Here is a 20,431-nt window from a genome sequence, read left to right on the forward strand (position 1 = left end):
AATTTGCAGATGACACAAAACTGGGTGGGAGGATGAGTTGTGAGGAGGATGCAGAGAGACTTCAGGGTGATTTGGACAAGTTGAGTGAGTGGGCTAATGCATGGCAGAGGCAGTATAATGTGGATAAATGTGAGGTTATCCACTTTGGTAGCAAAAACAGGAAGGCAGATTATTATCTGAACGGCTATAAACTGAGAGAGGGGAATATGCAGCGAGACCTGGGTGTTCTCAAACAGCAGTCGCTGAAGGTAGGCATGCAGGTGCAACAGGCGGTAAAAAAGGCAAATGGTATGTTGGCCTTTATAGCGAGAGGATTCGAGTACAGGAGCAGAGATGTCTTGCTGCAATTATACAGGGCCTTGGTGAGGCCACACCTGGAATATTGTGCGCAGTTTTGGTCTCCTTATCTGAGGAAGGATGTTCTTGCTATAGAGGGAGTGCAGTGAAGGTTTACCAGACTGATTTCCTGGGATGGCAGGTCTGACGCATGAGGAGAGATCGAATTGGTTAGGATTATGTTCGCTGGAGTTCAGAAGAGTGAGGGGGGGATCTCATAGAAACCTATAAAATTCTAACAGGACTTGACAGGGTAGATGTAGGAAGGATTTCCCGGTGGTGGGGGAGTCCAGAATCAGGGGTCCTAGTCTAAGGATATAGGCTAAACCTTTCAGGACTGAGATGAGGAGAAATTTCTTCACCCAGAGAGTGGTGAGCCTGTGGAATTCACTACTACAGAAAGCAGTTGAGGCCAAAACATTGTATGCTTTCAAGAAGGAGTTAGATATAGCTCTTGGGTCTAAAGGGATCAAAGGGTATGGGGAGAAAGCAGGAACAGGTTACTGAGTTGGATGATCAGCCATGATCATAATGAATGGAGGAGCAGGCTCGAAGGGCCGAACGGCCTACTCCTGCTCCTATTTTCTATGTTTCTATGTTTGTCAATAAATTCTTTGTCTAGCTTTACTAAGTGCATTTTACCTTTACTGTCTCCACCCTTAATCCTCTTCATGTCCCGATTTTTGGCTCAACCATTTCCTTGACTTTTGAATGGAAATTTGGTGGAATTTTTGCCACTCCATATTGTCTAATCGTTTTTAAACAGGTCAAAAGAAAATTTATAGACCATTAGTAAAAATGCCCTTTAAATTAATTCTTGGTAACAAATTTCATCTAATTTTCAGTTTTGAACTCATGTCTGTACATGCAGACTTTAAATCATTGAAGCATGTCCTAAATAATACACCAGCAAAGAAGAACAAGGAAAAAAATTAATTTCAAATATATTATCATGCATTGTAGAGCAATATTTTTCTGTCATAAATCATTATAGGAGGAAAACCAATGATCTGGTATACAAAACTGGCCATGCACGCTTTCTAATCCAAACTCTATCATGCTATTATTGCACTGCATTAAATAGAAAAGAATGATCACAAAAAATCATGTCATTTATTTGTGAAATGATTTCATCCACATGATATGTTACATTGGAACATAGGAACAGGAGTAGGACATTCAGCCCCTCAAATCTGTTCCGCCATTCAGTGAGATTATGACTAATCTGTATCCTAACTCCATCCACCCATCTAGGCTCTACATATCCTTTAACACACTTTGCTAGGAAAAATCTATTGATCTCAGATTTAAAATTGTTAACTGATCAGGATATGGTTATCCTCAGGATGGAAGCACTGGGAGATCCATCATTATAGCTTTTAGCTAACTCTCTTTCTCTCTTGGGATTTCTTTGCGGATGAGGATTTTGGGAAAGTTGTAGTCATCAGTTGCAGACTCTCTGGTGGCTAGTCAGGCCTATCCGTGACTGGCAGATTCCCCCACAGCGGGTACAAGTGAAGGTGTAGTCGCTGCTGGGGGCAATTGGATCTAACCTTTTCCTTCTTTTCTCTTTCATGCTGGTTCTTCGCTCAGACTCAAAGGTTTCTGTAGCACTCCTAATATAGCAACTCCAGGCATCACCATCTATGGCCTGTGCTTCCCACTGGCGATGGTCGATGTTGGACACAGAGAGGGAATTCTTCAGGGAGTCCTTGAAACATTTGCATGGGCCCCCCTGTTCCTTTTACCCATGGTCAACTCTCCATATAACACGATCTTGGGCAGGCGACTCATCCATCCGGGCAACGTGACTCGTCCAATGTAGTTGGCTTCGCAGGAGGATGGCCTCAATACAGGTGATGTTGGCTGTTTCCAGGACTTCAATGTTTGTGATGGTCCTACCAGTGGATCTTGAGGATGCTGTAGAGGCAGCACTGATGGAACTGCTCTAGAAGGCGTACATGACGGCAGTATAGGAGCCATGACTTGGCGCCATGCAGAAGGGTGGTGAAGGCTACGGCTTTGTACGCTTTGAATTTGGTCTGTGCTCTGAGGCTGTGGTTGCTCCACACTTGTTTGTAGAGACTGCCGAATGTACTGTTTGCTTTTGAAAGCCTATTGTCCACTTCCTTGTCCATGGTGGCATCAGACAAGATGATCCTCCCTAAATAGGTGAATTGCTTGACATCATTCAGCTCGGTTCCCTCGATGACAATGCTTGCTGGTCCATATTCTTCTTGCGGTGCAGGCTAATGTAGGGCTTCAGTTTTCTTCAAACTGATTTTTAGTCCGAAGAGTTGTACCGCCTCGGAAAAACATGTTGTTACATCTTGCAGGTCTGGCTGACTGTGGGCCAGGAGAGCACAGTCATTGGCGAAAAGAAGGTCATGGATGAGTTTTTCTTATGTCTTTGTGTGAGCTGAAGACGCCTGAGGTTGAAAAGGCCTCCATCAGTCCAGAAGCGTATGTAAACTCCTTCCTTATGGTCTTCCGTTGCCTGCTGCAGCATCATGCTGAAAAAGATGGTGAATAAGGTCAGGGCCAGCACACATCCCTGCTTCATGCTATTGGAGATTCAGAAGGGACTCAAGAGGTCGCTGTATTGCTGGACTTGGCCGTACTGATTTTTATGAAACTGCTTCATGTTGGCCAGGAACCTAGGTGGGCATCCAAGTTTTTCAAAGATTTTCAAAGTCCATTTCCGCTCACAGTGTCGAATGCCTTGGTGAGGTCTATGAGAGTGACATTTAGGCCTTTGTTTTGCTCACTACACTTTTCCTGCAATTGTCAGAGTGCAAATACCTTGTCTGTGGTGCCTCTGTTTGCTCTAAAACTGCACTGGCTCTCTGGGAGGTTTTCTTCCGCAATAGTAGGCACAAGCCTGTTCAGAAGTATTCTAGCCAAGATCTTCGCGGCAATAGAAAGGAGGGTGATCCCACGGTAGTTGGAGCAGTCTGATTTTTTTCTTTGGTTTTTGTACAAGATGATGATAATGGCATCACAAAGATCCCATGGAATTCTGTTCCCAGCAGGCAGTGAAAAACACATGGAGCTTGTATAGGGCAGGGCCACCATGCTTCAAGGCTTCTGGTGGAATTCCATTGACTCCGGGGGCTTTGTTGTTCTTCATCAGGTTGATGGCGGTCACAGTTTCCTCCAGAGTTGGGCTGTCATCCAGTTCTTCTTTGACAGGCTGTTGTTGGATGCGATTGATGGCAGTTTCATGCACTGTGCACTTGGCACTGAAGACTGTTTTAAAGTACTCCGACCAGTGATCCAGGACTGACTCGTTGTCTATGTGTAGGGTCATGCCATCGGAGTCTCCTCAAGGGGTTTTGGGTTTGATATGCTGGTCCATAGACAGATTTTAGTGCTTCATAGAAACTTCTTATGTCGCCAGTATCAGCATACAGTTGAGCTTTTTTCACAAGTGCGATCCACCAGTCATTTTGGATGTTCCTCTGTTTACATTGAAGGATGTTGCACACTTGACGGTCTTTTTCTCTTGGCTGTCCGGCTGAGCCAGATGAGCCTGATCAACTGACCTTTTTATTTTTAGCAGAACTTGAATTTCCTTGTCCAATGACCTCGTTGGAAATATCCAGTACTGTAGCTTTGATATGTTCCCAGCGTTCTTCTGCAGTGAGATCAGAGTGTTCCAGTCTACTCCACAAGGTTGCTTTATCTCTGCAAGATGAGGTTTGCAGGTTGCTGACTCAAATATCTTTTATGGGTTGTCTCTAGGCCTGTTCTTGGGCTTAGGCTTGAAGTGGAAGTTCAGCTTTGAACGAACGAAGCCGCGGTCTGTATGACAGCCAGCACTGGGCATGACTCTAGTATGCAGGACGTCCTTTAGGTCACACTGGCACACCAAGATGTAATCTATCAGGTGCCAGCGTTTAGAGCGGGGATGCATCCATGTGGTTTTGTGTCACCATTATAGCCTTTAGCTCACTCAGTAAATATCTGAATGGTAACCTCCCAAAACAGTTCCAGTAAAAAGCAAGCATTAGAGTTTTGTTGGGCTGAATTTTACTATCCCTCCGGCATCAGGGGTCGTGGCAGGGGGACCTGGAAAATTCTTCCGGGAGAGGCCCGCCATGACCCCCGAAGCCCAGAAGGCCCGGCCCCATTTTACCAGCAGCGGTGAGGCCTTGGTGCGGCCACCCCCACCCCCACCCCCCCCAACCGCTCAGCAGTGGGGCCTTCATTTTAATACTAAAATTAAGTTAAAAACATACAAATTAACTTACCTTGTCTCGGCAGCCGTCCCATGCCGATATTCCGGCTGCCAGCCAGATCTCCCATGCCAGGCGTGACTGACACAGGTGGGGAGGGGGAAGGAGTGAAATTGCCAGGGCGGGAGGTGGGAGGGAGTGGGGAAAACACTTTGTATTGGCTGAGGGGATGGTGGGAAGGGGTTGAATGGCAAAGGCAACGAGGTTGTGGGGGGAATGTTCAGGCTGGGAATAAAGTTTATTTTGGTTTGATAGGCCCAAAGACAAGTATTGTGGGGGGCGGGGGGGGAGGGGAGGGCCTCTGGCTTTTATTTAATTTTTTAAGGACAATGTCAAATTATGTGCCTTTAAAAATTCAAATGTCTTCTAAGGGCTTGAAGCCCTTTAAAAGTGGCGCCATGGTGCCGGATGTCATTGTCAGGGATGGCGCGCCCGCCCTCTCTATGTCATCGGGGACGGCCACTCTGCCCACTCCATTTAACTGAACTCCAGCGTGAAATATCACAGGGGCTTAGCGACGGCTACTCTGCACAGGCAGGCCGCCGAGATCAGAGCGTGCTGCCGCAATTTGCGGCGTGCCAGTAAAATTCAGCCTGTTATCGTAAGAGGTGACATCTTCATGAGTGAGACGATCTGCGAAACAACGAAGAACTTATGGGTCATGGACTCCTGAGGGGGAGGTAATGGGACATTGCACAGCAACAATAACACTTTCAATATATTGCGCCATTAACACAGAAAGATGTCCCAAAATGCTACACAGGGGCATAATGAAAATATGAATGCCAAGCCACTGAAGGTGATTTTAGAAGAAACAGCTAAACGCTTTGTCAAAGTGGTGTCTTTTAATGAGTTCTTAAAGGAAGAGAGCAAAGTGGAGTTGCAGAACGGTTTATGAATTTATGAAGGGAACTCCAAAGTGTGGGTCAAGGAATGGCTGCCAATGGTGAAACAAGGGGGTAAGAGTCCTTACACAAAAGACTGAAGTGAGAGGAACAGAGAGTTTTGGAGTGGGGTTGTAGCAATGGATGAAGGTACAGTATTAGATTGAGGAACCTAAACACAAGGATGAGAATTTTAAATTTAAAGTATTGGGAACCAAAAGACAATATAAGTCACTGATCCCAGGGTGATGAATGAACAGGATTTGGAGTGGGATAGGATTAAGAGAGTAGAGTTTTAGATGAGCTGTACATTATAGTGGGGAGATGGGAGGGATAATCAAATTTAGAGGTGATAAATGCGTGGATGAGGGTTTCAGAGGCAGACAGAATGAGTTAGGGGTGGCAGCAAGCAGTATTAGATTTGTGTAAGTAGTTAACCTTGTGATGGAGAAGGGATGGGGTCGGCAGCTCAGTGTGAGGTTGTGAACATAGAAATTTATCATGAATAGGTTGACAGGGAATACGCGCAGACATAAGATATTTAATATATTAGTTGAGCTCCTCTTAGTTGATAATGACAGGAAAGATGTGTAAGAAGTCAAGTGGACTAAGATTTTTAGTCGGTTATAGATTACTAATCAAGTGAGGAGTCAAGACCAAGTATAACGGGGAATTTTGACCAAAGAAGCGAGTGGGTTTGGGTTGTGAGAGTTAAAGTCTTAATAATCCGATTCCCAGCCCAAACCCACCTCCAGTCCTCTCACTTCGGGTTTTAACTAAGGTCAGAATGTGGGTGGGCGACCAACCCGATCCAGGGAGGCGGGTTGCAGCTTTAAATATGTTAATGAGGCTGTGAGCCTCAATGCTATTTAGATTTTTGAATTTAATTGGTGTCGGCCATGTTTCCCGAGACTTGGGAGGGAAACCCGGCAGCAACATCTTGACAAGGACTTGGCAGATCCAGAGGTGAGTGCTTTTACACCTACCTCCTACATCCAGCATGAGGAAGCTCCATGATCGGGAAGCCCATCAGCCTTCCCCATGAGGCTTCCATTACAACATCTCCCATCCAAGGCCTCTGATCCCTTGCCCAGGTCTCCAATCCTCCACCAGGCCTCCAATACATCCCCTGACCTCCCCAACCCCCACCAGGCCTTTGACATCCCAAACCTCCAATGACCCATCCGCAATGCTTCCAAATCACTCCCCATGAACCTCACCTCCCCCCTGGTCTCTGACCTCCCATCTGGTCCTCCAAGCCCTGGGATCGGCAGCACCCCAAAATCAGCCATCCAAACAACCACCACCCTCCCCACCCCTGGACTGACTGCCCTCCCCGAAACGACCCATTTCCCCTCTGATTGAACTCCCACTGGGATCGACCCCATATCTGCCCCCAACCCGGGATCGTTTCCCCCCACTTCTCCATCCCGGATCTGCCCTCCCCCCAGCCCCACCCCATCCAAGATTGCAGCCATCTACCCCCATCTCCCCTAGTGCAAACCTTGTTGCTCCTGCAACCTTCCCCAACTGGTTTCCTGTCCACTGGAAGCAAAGCCTGTCAATCAGGCTGGCTTCCAGGCAAAGAACCGATCAATGAGATTACGTGCAACACAGCGGTTTTAGAACTCCACAGCGTGAGGGAGAATCCTGACTTCTGGGTTTCCCACGCCTTTCTGACCCACCCACTCCCGGCTGTGGGTCTGGAGTCACATGTCGGCCAGACCAGGTAAGGACAGCAGATTTCCTTCCCTCTGTCACTATCACAGTGTCCTCTTGGCAAAAGTGCTGAAATAAAAACCACCACAAAACAACCATTCCAAATTAAATTTATCAAACAAACAATCCAATATTTCATACATTCCCTTATTGTTTGTGTTCTGTGTGCCATTGCCTGTCCTAGTGCTCCTAAACAGTGCTACCCCATAGCTGCAGCATGGTTGGTGGAAGGCTGATGACTTTCAGTGGGGCAGACTGCAGATGGCCTTTCAGGACGACCTCAAGCAGCTCTGGGCCCTAGAAGTCTGGGCTGCTGGCTGGCTGATGGGCAGCAGCAGGGGCAATGGGGAATGACAGTGGTAGGAGGATGAATGCTGTCATCCTGAGAGAGGACAGCAGGTTCACACTCCATGGAGCCATTGCCACTCCCATGGAGCGGCACCTCAGCAACACTAGCAATGTGTTGGAGGACAGATTGCTGTACTGATGTGAGACCCTGTAAGATCCCTTGAACACTGCTATTTGCAGCCATGCTGGCAGCAGTCTGAGCCTGGATGGCAGCAATGAGATTATGGCTGATCTGCGACTGAACTCCATATACCCACCTTCGCCCCAGTTTTGCTTTATTTTCCTACACTGTTCCAATGAAGCTCAACAGAAGCTTGAGGAATAGCACCTCATTTTTCAACTACAGCTCTCTGGACTCAACATTAAGTTCAACAATTGCAGATCCTAACCTCAGCCTGCATTTTTTGTCTTTTTGTGCTTTTTTGTGTTTTTTTTTTGTTGCAGCTGGCAATGATTCTGCTTTCCCCATTTGCCCCTCCTCTTCTTTTAATTCTTTACTAGTTCCATTGCCATCTCCCTTTGTCTTGCACCATTAACTTTCGTCATTTAATCTCGCCAGCCTTCCACTCTATCACAGACCTTCCCTTTTGTTCTTTCCCCACCCCCACCTCTCCCCACTCCTCTACTTGCTTACAACTCAGTTCTGACAAAAGGTCACAGACCTGAAACGTTAACTCTATTTCTCTCTCTGCAGATACTGCTGGACCTGCTGAGTATTTCCAGCATTTTTTATTTTTATCTCAGATTTCCAGAACTGCAGTATTTTGCTTTTGTAGCAGTCTGGGCTGATTGACTGACTGGCAACTGCAAGGGCACTGTGGAGTGGCAGTGGTGGGAGCATGAATGCTGTCTTTCTGAGAAAGGCAGCAGGTTCATGCTCTGTGGAACCACTGCCTAGGCTGAGATTTCATAGCTCAGTCTGAGCTTCCTCTGCAGCACTCAGATGTTGGGTTGCTTCTGCTGGCTGCAGTGGAAGCTGAAACACGGCTATCAGATGCTGCATCATGGTTGGGTCCTAAAAGAGGGCTGGCAGTCTCAGTGGTGCCACTGGGAGGGGTGGCCACTGCTGGGACTGCAGCTGTCAAAAATGGATGATGAACTCCTTACAAGGTAAGTGGGCTCGGAGGTTGCCGGGGCCAAGCAGGCAGGCCCCAGCGAGGGATGGGAGGGGTGGGACTTGCTGAGGGCCATTTGGGTGCTTCCATGGGGGCAGCCCTTGCCACCAGGGGGCTTCTCCATGAGCCACAGAGTATCCAATCAGGAAGATCGCCCCCACCTCCAGCTGACAGAGAGGCCAACAGGTTTCACTGGGCGGTCTCCCCACATGGTGGGGGCCCAGCAGCCGCAGTAAAATATGTGGCGGCAGGAAAAGGCCCTTAAGTGGCCCTTAGTTGGCCACTTAAAGGCTTCAATTGGCCTCTGGGCGGGAAGGCCATCCTCCACCTTCCCCGCTGCTGATACAATTCCATGGCATCAAGAAGGTGAAGGGCACTCAACAACTACCACCCACCGCCACTCACCCCCCCCCCCGTCCCCAATGCCTTTCTTCACCATTTTACAGCCCCTATTGCCTCCTAGCCTGTCCCTAGAGGGCTAGTAAAAGTGAGCCCAAAATGTGCAGTTTGGGAATCAGAAGAGATTGTGGGATAAATGGGAAGTGGGATGTAAGGAAGAGGATTAGGTATGAGCATACCATCATCTTCAATCCTTTCAGCCCTGCCACTGGCCATGGCCTCAGTCATTGCTGCTCCAGTGATGAGGGTGAGGACATTCAGCCGTGCCTATCCCCACCAGTTAGCTGCTGCTTTTCCTGCAAGAGGCTCGCTGTGGTGCTAAGTGTGTGAGGGTGAGGTGAAGCTATGAATGCTAGGTATGAGTCGTGATTGATAGAGATTGTTAAGAATGTTAGGAATGAGTTGTGATTGGTTGAGATTGTTGGTAGGTGATTGATGAAGGTGTGGTGCAGTGAGCAGTGTCTGAAGCTAGTGGTGCAGTTGGTGGATTGTGATATTTAAAGATGCACTCACTGACCTGCACTACTCATGTGAGGTTATTGAATTTCTTTCGGCACTGAGCCAGAAGGCAGAAGCAGCACAAGGTGTACAACTTAAGAGCCACAAGGTAGATTACCGTTTGTTTCAGTGGACCAGGGGACTGCTGGCTTTTTCGGAAGCAGAGACAGTGTGAGCGAGTGATCAGCTGGGAAGTCAGTTTCATCTTAAAGTAGATTACCGTTTGTTTCAGCGGACCAGGGACTGCTGGGTAAGTAAAAACTTATATATTTGGGCAGTGTAAAATATCTTACCTTTTGTGCAGCAGCTTTTTCGGAAGCAGAGACAGTGCGGGCGAGTGATCAGCTGGGAAGTCAGTTTCAGCTTAAAGTAGATTACCGTTTGTTTCGGTGGACCAGGGGACTGCTGGGTAAGTAAAAACTTATATATTTGGGCAGTGTAAAATATCTTACCTTTTGTGCAGCAGCTTTTTTGGAAGACATTAATGGCGTAGATGGTGGCCATTTGGCCCGGAGAGTCCATGTCGGCTCTCCATGGAGCAATCCAGTCAGTCCCACTTCCCCGCTCGATCTCTGTAGCCCTACAAGTTTATTTCCTTCAAGTGCCTATACAATTTCCTTTTGAAATTATTGATTGTCTCCATTTCCACCATCCTCGTGGGCAACGAGTTCCAGATCATTACCACTCACTGCGTAAGAAAGTTCTTCCTCACATTCCCAATGTATCTCTTGCCCAAATTCTTCAATTCGTGCCCCCTAGTCCTTGTTCCATCAGTTAATGGGAAGAGTTTTTCCTTGTTTAACTTATCTAAGCCTGTCATAATCTTGTACATCTCTATTAAATCTCCCTTCAGTCTCCTCTGCTCCAGCGAGAATAAACCTAGCTTTTCCAACCTAACCTTGTAACTAAAATCCCTCATCCCTGGAACCATTCTGGTAAATCTCCTCTGCACCCTTTCAAAGACCCTCATATCCTTCCTAAAGTGTGGTGACTAGAACTGGGCGTAATACTCAGTTGGGACTTAACCAGAGATTTGTTAATTTTCTTGCGGTATTGATTTTGTTGCTTCACTGCTTGTGGGCTGGGCTGATGGAGATGGTAAATTGGATGAGGCGGTGGTCGGTCCAGCAGTCGTCAGTACCTCTCACAGCACGGGAGATGTGGACATCACTGTGGTCCCTCACTCGAATGATGACAAACTCAAGTAGGTGCCAGTGTTTGGCCTGCACATGAAATATTAATAAGCCGCGATCTACACCAGTAGGTGAGTCATCATGGATGGGAAACCCCTCCGCTGCACCTGTATTGGCTGTAATTGTGGTCTTTTGTGCATGTTGCCCCGTCTAGGCGCCACGGAGTCTCCAATTCTGCTGGCCCCTTGGCCTGACACAGGGAAGTCACCTCCATTGAGTTGGCGGCATCCATCACCGGTAAAATGCCAGAGAGCCATCTAAATTGCCCCTAATTGGGGCCTTAAATATGTAAGCTGGCTGCCTGCCTCCCTGGTGCAGAGGGCCGGTTCCTTTCCCAGGCTGTCCTTGGGAAACTTCCCCTGCAACGGGAATGCTTTGGGAAGCCATCCCGACATGGCTCCCCGCTATTTTTCTGGAGCCTGCCTCCAAGCCCGCCACCCTGGGGCCAGGAAATTCCAGCCCAGCATTTCCACAGACCACTTTTGACTTTACCTTCATTCCAGAGCTGGCCGTCTCGGCTGGTTCTACTGTTCTAGTCAAGGTGAAACAATTTGTCATGATTTACATTATTTAGTTCATTTAGAATCCTAAAATCAACAATTATATCCCTTTCAACCTTCTTTTTTCCAGTGAGAACAAGCCCATTAAAACAGACACCTCTAGGACTGACTCTACTGGTAACACTCTCCCAAATCTTCCACTCTCCATAAGTTTGAACTCATTCAAAACTTTGCTACCAGTATTCTAACTTACACCAAGTCCCACTCACCCATCGCCCCTCTACTCACTGACCTACATTGGCTCCCGGTCAACAAAAATCTCAAGTTTAAAATTCCCATCCTCCTGTTGAAATCTCTCCATGGCCTTGCCCCTCCATATCTCTGTAACCTCCTCCAGCCCAACAACCCTCTGAGAACTTTGTGCTCTTCCAATTCTGTGCATTCCCCACTTCGTCCCCACTCTCATTTGTGCTCATACCTTCAGCCGTCTGGGCGCTAAGCTCTGGAATTCCCTCCCTAAATCTCTCCACCTCCCTCACTTCCTTTAAGATGCTCCTCAAAGCCTATCTCTTTGACAAAGTTTTTCGTCACCTGCCCTAAAATCTCCTTCTTTGGATCAGTGTCAATTTTAGTCTGATTACGCTCCTATGAAGCACCTCAGGTCATTTTACTATATTAATGGAGCTACATAAATGCAAATTGTTGTTGTTCATGAACACCTATAATTTAGTACTATAATTGTTTAACCGTAGCCTAAAGTATTATTCTCTTATAAAGGAAATGTCACAGAAAGAATTAGAAGTGTTTTTTTTCATCAGTGAAAAATGAATTGGATGAGCCAAATTTCTAATTACTTTTGGTGGTCGAATCATTACTGAAATCTTAAAAAAACAATTGAAAATTTACTTTCACATCAATGATTTTTGTTATCCTGTTGGAGCTTCCATTTCCATTATCATTCCAGTGAATCACAGAATCACAGAATTGTTACAGTGCAGAAGGAGGCCATTGAAAGAGCAACTCCCTCAGTTCCATTCCCCCACCTTCTCCCTGTAACCCTGCACATTCTTCCTTTTCATATAACTGTCTAATTCCCTTTTGAATGCTTCAATTACACCCACTTCCACCACGTTGTCAGGCAGCGCATTCCAGACCTTAACCACTTGCTACGTGAAAAAGTTTTTCCTCATGTCACTTTTTCTCCTCCTACCAAATACTTAAACTCTGTGCCTTCTTGTTCTCGATCCTTTCATGAGTGGGAACAGCTTCTCGCTATCTACTCTGTCCAGAACCCTCATGATTTCCTAATCCCTGGAACCATTCTCGTGAATCTTTTCTGTGCTCTCTCCAATGCCCTCACGTCTTTCCTCAAGTGTGGCACCCAGAAATGGACGCAATACTCCAGCTGAGGCCGAACAAGTGTCTTATACAAGTTTAACATAACTTCTTCGCTCTTGTACTCTATGCCCCTATTAATAAAGCCCAGGATACTGGATGTTTTATTAACCGCTCTCTCAACCTGTCTTGCCACCTTCAATGACTTATGCATATATACACCGAGGCCCCTCTGCTCCTGCACCCCCTCTAGAATTGTACCCTTTATTCTATATTGTCTCTCCATGTTCTTCCTTCTGCTACCTGTCTGCACATTGCACCGCCCTGTCTATGTCCTTTTGAAGTTCTACACTATCCTCCTCACAGTTCACAATGCTTCCAAGTTTTGTATCATCTGAAAACTTTGAAATTGTGCTCAGTACACCAAGATCTAGATCATTAATATATATCAGGAAAAGCCAGGGTCCCAACACTGATCCCTGGGGAACTCCACTACAAATCTTCCTCCAGCCTGAGAAACATCCATTAACCACTACGCTTTGTTTAATGTCACTCAGCCAATTTCATATCCATGTTGCTACCGTCCCTTTTATTCCATGAGCTACAAGTTTTCTCACAAGTCTGTTGTGTGGCACCATATCAAATGCCTTTTGGAAGTCCATGTACACCACATCAAAGGCATTGCCCTCATTAGCCCTCTCTGTTACCTCCTCAAAAAACTCCAGCAGGTTAGTTAAACATGATTTTCCCTTAAGAAATCCATGCTGGCTTTCCGTAATTAACTCACATTTGTCCATGTGCCTATTGATTTTGTTCCAAATTATTATTTCAAGAAGTTTTCCCTCCTCCGAAGTTAAACTGACTGGCCTGTAGTTGCTGGGGTTATCTTTACATCCTTTTTTAAACAAGGGTGTAACATTTGCAATTTTCCAGTCCTCTGGCACCACCCCTAAGTCTAAGGAAGACTGGAAAATTATGGCCAGTGCCTCTACGATTTCCACCCTCACTTCCCTCAGTATCCTTGGATGCATCTCAACGAGCCCTGGTGCTTTATCCACTTTAAGTACAGGCAGCCTATCTAATACTTCCTCTTTATCAATTCTAAACTCCTCTAGTGTCTGACTTATTTCCTCTTTCAACATTGCCTGGGTTGCATCTTCTTCCTTGGTAAAGACTGATGCGAAGTATTCATTTACTACCTCAGCTATGCCCTCTGACTCCATGTGTAAATCCCCTTTCTGGTCCCTAATTGGCCCCACCCCTCCTTTTACCGCCCTTTAACTATTTATATGCCTATAGAAAACTTTGGGATTTCGTTTAATGGTAGCTGTCAGTCTTTTTTCATGCTCTCTCTTTACTTCTTTTATTGGCTTTTTCACTTCCCCTGAGGACCTTCTATATTCAGCCTGGTCCTCAATAGTATTTTCTACCTAGCCTATCTTCTTTATCTTATTCTCTACCCCTTTTGTCATCCAGGGAGCTCTGGATTTGTTTGCCTTACTTTTCCCCTTCAAGTGAAGCCAGAGGTTTGGAAATGTGCTGCAGCAATTTGAACAAATGCATAAACATGGCTATTTAGGGTTTTAAATAGACAATCACAGGTGATGTGACAACAGAAATTACAACCCAAGGTAAATAATTTATTGTGTATTACAATGCATAGAATATTGTGAAAAGTCATTGAATAGTACATCTGAGACCCTCAGCTACGAACAAAGACAATCAAAGCACAGGAATGTACATTTACCCTGGTGATATGGTAGCTTATGTCAGCATTGTTCTGTGGAATTATAGATAGTGTTTTGACCTTCTAATAAATGGCTTGGTAGTTATTCGAAGTTTGTGGGTTTGAGACCCAAGAGATTTGGGTTGATCAGTCATAGAGCAAATGGCTTCCTTCTATATTCTGTGATCAACACATAACTCAAAAAACAGGACCTTGAACAAAAATTGCTTACATGGGAAGAAACTTCCACATCTTTTTCAATAACAAAAGAAATGACACGCTAACAGAATTATTTCTGTCTTCAATCCTTGCGTTTTAAAACGTGCGCTCAGGTTTCAGGCTATTTTTGTAGTTTTTTTGGGATAGATTTTAACTGTAGCTAGATTGTGGTGGGCGGTGGGAATTCCAACTGCACAGCTGGCCTACGGGAATAAATCTTACCACCACGGCAGAATTTCTGCCGCCAGGGCTGAAAGCAGGAGCTGACCCTGTGCTAAGGGCGGTGAGACTCTGAAGTGGCATTTTGCCAGTGGCGGCTAATTAACAGGTCGCCCTCAGGACCGTCATCCAATTGAGGATGGTAGCCCCGCCTCCCAGAGCTGCCGACCCATTCAGAAGTCCAGCAGCTCAGCAGCCAAGGCAATGCCACCATTAGCAATGGCCACTGCTGAGGCTGCAAGATAAGGATGAGGGTGCCGCCATGCTGAGGTGCCACTGAAGATGAGGCAAGTATCTTTGAGCATATGAACATGCAAATTAGGAGCAGGAGTAGGCCATTCGGCCCCTCGATCCTGCTCCACCATTTGATACGTTTATGGATGATCTGAATGTGACTTCAACCCCACTTTCCTGTCTGCCACCGATAACACTTGACTCCTTGATTCTATCAAGAATTTATCTAAGCCTCAGCCTTGAATATATTCAGTGACCCAGCCTCTACTGCTCTCTGAGGAAGCGAATTCCACAGTCTCATGACCCTCTGAGAGAAGAAATTTCTCCTCATCTCCATCTTAAAAGGGAAACTTCTTATTTTTAAACTGTGTTCCCTAATTCTAGACTTGCCCATAAGTGGAAACATCCTTCCAGCATCCACCCTGTCAAGTCCCCTCCAGATCTTATAAGAATCAATAAGATAACCTCTCATTCTTCTAAAGTCCAGCAAGCCGGGACAGGTAGGCAGGTCCTGGCAATTGGGGGGGTGTTGCATGTTCCAGCAGCAGTCCCTGAGCCACAGGCATAGCCACTACCACCAGTGAACCCCTCCTTGGGTCATGGAGTTTCCAATAAGGAGGGTGTTCCCCTCCCCCCCACCCCAGGAACCCTCTGGCAGTTTCCTTACATGGCAGTAGGTGTTCCCAACATGGGAAAATTGCTGGCAGGGGTGGGAGGTGGCCCTTATTTGAGCACCTAAGTGGCTCAGTTGGCTGCCATGCGCTGCTGAGGTTCCCGTCGCTGGTAATATGCCATGGGGGCGGGAAGACTTCAGTTTCCCCTCTTGGTGTCTTTCCCCCCCATCCTGCCACCATAGAGACGGGAAAATTCAGCCCACAGTCCCCGTGAAAGACCCCAAGACATACTGAGGTGCGGGCCTCATCCTGGTTACCTGCAGGCACTGTTCGGGCTCTCACTGCCAGCTCGCCAGTCGAGGGATCAAGAATTATAACTCCTTCTGGCCCCATAAAATTCCTATATAAAAACAAAGCCTTCTATTTCCTGAGTGACCTGCAGCTGTCCCTTTAAGGACATTAATTAAGCCATTCAATGTCTGGTATCAACGGTCAGAGGATGTAGAATGTACCGTCCACCAAATGGTACCTCAAAATTGAATCCTCTGTTCAGCATAGCTTTTGCAAATAGGATCCTGCATGGAACAGGCAGACACCTAGGCTGCTATGCTAAGACCCAGAAGAAAATGGCAGGGGCCACATCAGGAGTGGAAATAGAATGGTAACTTATACATTGGAACTTTTAATCTGTTGCTGCCCTGTTTTCACCAGGGCGAGGCCGTGAAATTCAGCCCCCAGGTGATTTAAAGAAATTTATATGCAGTTCACTCCATTTAGTTTAAGGATTAATTCTCAACTATAAATTCAGGCCCATTATGTGAAAGCATTTCTTTAGGTGAGCCATAAGATGTAAAGCAGATCTCAAAACCAACATCAATAACATGCCAAACACATCTGACAATCTGGTTGATGACATTAAAGTGTAACAGCGGGCTTTGTCTGAAACTCAATATGACAGTTTACGTGCCCATTTCTAAGGGTGGAGCAGAATAACAACAGGACTGTTTCTGTTTGACTGGCACAACAGCAGATGTTTACAAAGACTCCGATATCAACATAGCCCCAGTTCCTTTTACCTCTAATGTTTCCACATGAATAAGTTACTTAAGCAGTTTCAATACATCTTTGTTTTGGATTTGTTAAGGGAAGGAGAGGTCATGTCTGACTAACATGATTGAATTTTTTGAGGGGATAACAAGGTGGGTCAATGAAGGTAGCACGTTTGATAATGTCTACATGAATTTTAGCATGACTTTTGACAAGGCCAAACATGGCAGATGGGCAGGAAAGTAAAAGCCCATTGGATCCAAAGATAAGTGGCAAATTGGATCCAAAACTGCTCAGTGGCAGGAAGCAAAGGGTAATGTTCGGGGCATGTGTTTTTGTGGCTGGAAGGCATTTTCCAGTGGGGTTCTGAAGGGCTCAGCTCTAGATTCCCTGCTTTTTATGGTATACATCAATGATTTAGACTTAAATGTAGGGCGCATGATTAAGAAATTTTCTGATGTTACCAAAATTGGTCATATGGTTGATAATGAGGAAGAAAGCTATAGACAGCAGGAAGATGTCAATGGACTGGTCATGGTCAGGTGGAGAGAAAAGTGGCAAATGGCATTCAATCCAGATAAGTGTGAGGTAATGCATTTGGGGAGGGCAAACAAAACAAGGGAATACACAATAAATGGTAGGATACTGAGAAGTATATAGGAACAGAGAGACTTTGGAGTGCATGCCCACAGATCCCAAGACTGATAGATAAGGCGGTTAAGGAGGCATACGGGATACATTGCTTTATTGATTAAGGCATAGAGTATAAAATCAGGGAAGTTATGCTAGAACTGTATAAAACACTAGTTATCCCACAGCTAGAGAACTGCATACAGTTCTGGTCGCCACATTGCAGAAAGGATGTGATTCCACTAGAGAGGGTACAGAGGGGATTTACAAGGATGTCGCCATGAATGGAGAATTTTAGCTGTGAGGAAAGATTGAATAGACTGGCATTGTTTTCTTTGAAACAGAGGAGGCTGAGGGGAAATTTAATTGAAGTGTATAAAATTATGAGTGACCGAGATAGAGTGGATAAGAAAGACCTAAAGTAATTGGTAGAAGGATTAGAGGGGAGTTAAGGAGAGGTTTTCTCACCCAGTAGTGGGGGTCTGGAACTCACTGCCTGAAAAAGTGTTAGAGGCAGAAACCCTCATCATATTTTAAAAAATATTTGGCTATGCACTTGAATTGCTGTAACCAACAGGACTACGGACCAAGAGCTAGAAAGTGGGATTAGGCTGGGTAGCTGTTTCTGGGCTGGCACAAACACGATGGGCTGAATGGCCTCCTTCTGTGCCATAAATTTTCCATGTTTCTATATCCTCACGTGTTTCATAATGGTTCTGAGCTTTCAGCACACCTACACTACTGAGCTACTATTGCGTGGTTCAAGAGTCGATTCAGCAGTAAGAGTTCAGTTAATGGGAACTTCACAGAATCACAGCGAAGGCAATTCAGTCCATCACACCTGTGTTGGTTCCCTGAAAGTTTTGTCTACAGAAAGGAGGCCGAGGCCTCATGATGCTTTCTTGGTTTTAGGCTCAACCTTTGCACCAAAACACTGATTGCCAAATATTACACAGATCATTTTTCCACATATTTGTCAGTTGGGGAGTGACAAGCTGTATTGAGAAAATGTACGTGTTGCCACTAAGAGTGAGCACAAATTGAAATTGCAGAGGTACTGACTATAATCTTCCAATTTTCCTTAGATATGGGGGTGGTGCCAGAGGACTGGGTGGCAAATGTTATGCCCTTGTTTAAAAAACAGTGGAAGGATAAGCCCAGCAATTACAGTGTAACCTTAGTGGTGAGAAAGCATTTTGAAATGATAATCCAGGACAAAATTAACAATCACTTGGACAAGTGTAGATTAATTAGGAATAGACAGCATGGATTTGTTAAGGGCAAATCGTGTTTCACCAACTCGATTGAGTTTTTTGATGAGGTGAGGAAAGGGTTGATGAGGATAATGCAGTTAACGTAGTCTATATGGACTTCCAAAAGGCAGTTCATAAAGTGCCACATAACATGCTTGTCAGAAAAGTTGAAGCCAATGGAATAAAAGGGACAGTGACAGACTGGATATGAATTTGGCTGAATGACAGGAAACTGAAATAGTGGTGAACAGTTTTCTTTGGACTGGAAGAAGCTATATAGTGGGGTTCCCCAGAGGTCAGTACTAGGACCACTTTTCTTGACATATATTAATGACCTAGAGTCGGGTATACATGGCACAATTTCAAAATTTGCAGATGATTCAAAATTTGGAAGTATTGTGAACTGTAGGTGGATAGTGGTAGACTTCCAGAGGACAAAGACAGGCTGGTGGAATGGGTGAACATGTGGCAGGTGAAATTTAATGCAGACAGGTGTGAAGTGATACATTTTGGTAGAAAGAAACTAAAGGGTATAATTCAAAAGAGTGTGTAGAAACAGAGAAGTTGGGGGTGAATGTGCACCAATCATTAAAGGTGGCAGTGCATGTTCAGAAAGTAGTTAAAAAGGCATTCGGAATCCTGGGCTTTATAAATAGAGGCATAGAGTACAAAAGCAAGGAGGTTATGATGCACCTTTATAAAACACTGGTTTGGCCTCAGTTAGAGTATTGTGTCCAAATCTGGGCACCACACTTTAGGAAGGATGTGAAAGCTTTAGAGGGGGTGCAGAAAAGATTCGTAAGAATGGTTCCAGGAATGAGGGAGCTCAGCTGTGTGGATAGACTGGAGAAGTTGGGGCTGTTCTCCTTAGGAAAGGGAAGGTTGGGAGGAGATTTGACAGAGGTGTTCAAAGTCAAGAGGAGTCTAGACAGAGTAGATATGCAGAAGGGTCGAGAACCAGAAGACATAGATTTAAGGCAATTGGCAAAAGAACCAAAGGCGACATGAGTCAAACCATTTTTACACAGTGAGTGGTTACAATCTGGAATGCAGTGGACAGTGGTGGAGGCAGATTCAATTGTACCTTTCAAAAGAGAATTGGAAAAGCACCTTGTCACATTCACGCAATACGAACTTATGAACTATAAATATGAACTTATGAAGTAAATGTGAAATGGACATTTTCCTGTAAAACAAAATGGAGTTGAGGGGTCAGGTGGCCTTTTCTTTCCTGCCAATACACATGGAACTCCAAGACCCCTGAGCTAATTTTCATGGCTGGACAAGGCTTGGAGAAGTCATTAAAATGCAAACAATCCTTCCTGTGGTACTGGCTGCATTTCTCCCACTACTTAAAGACAAACTGGGTTCACAATACTGCTGCAGACACTTTGACTCCAAACTTGAAATCCAGCAAATCGGTGTAAAAAGATCTATTCTATCAAGATGGGTTTGGACGAGTGATACCAGGACTTCATTGTCTGACCATCAGAAACTATTTATGAGGACAATGGAAAGAGATGCTCTGATCATATGACAGAAACTAGGGGCTGGATTTTACGTCGGGCGGACGGGAGCTGGCCACCGATGTAAAAGTCGGTAGTGAACCCTCTTCTGTCTGACCCAGGGATGCATCCTGCATTTTACAGGTCCCTGGGCTTTAATTGTTAAGAGGCGGGACTTGCACCCGCTTGAGGGAGGAAGTCCCGCCTCATTGAGCTGCCAGTCAATCATCGGGCCAGCAGCTCCTAGTCCCAGCAGCGCCACTGGGTGCAATGGCCACTGCTGGGACTGCAGCCCAGCCGAGGACATGGAGCAAGGAGTGTAGGTAAGTTAGGGTTCCTTCGCCGGGGTAATCGGTCGCGCCCCAGCGAGGCAAAAATGGTCATTTGGTGGGGGGGGGGGCGTCTTGGGTCCTAGGAGT

The sequence above is a fragment of the Heterodontus francisci genome, chromosome 10, assembly GCF_036365525.1.
Source record: "Heterodontus francisci isolate sHetFra1 chromosome 10, sHetFra1.hap1, whole genome shotgun sequence".
In the NCBI taxonomy this organism is placed as follows: domain Eukaryota; kingdom Metazoa; phylum Chordata; class Chondrichthyes; order Heterodontiformes; family Heterodontidae; genus Heterodontus; species Heterodontus francisci.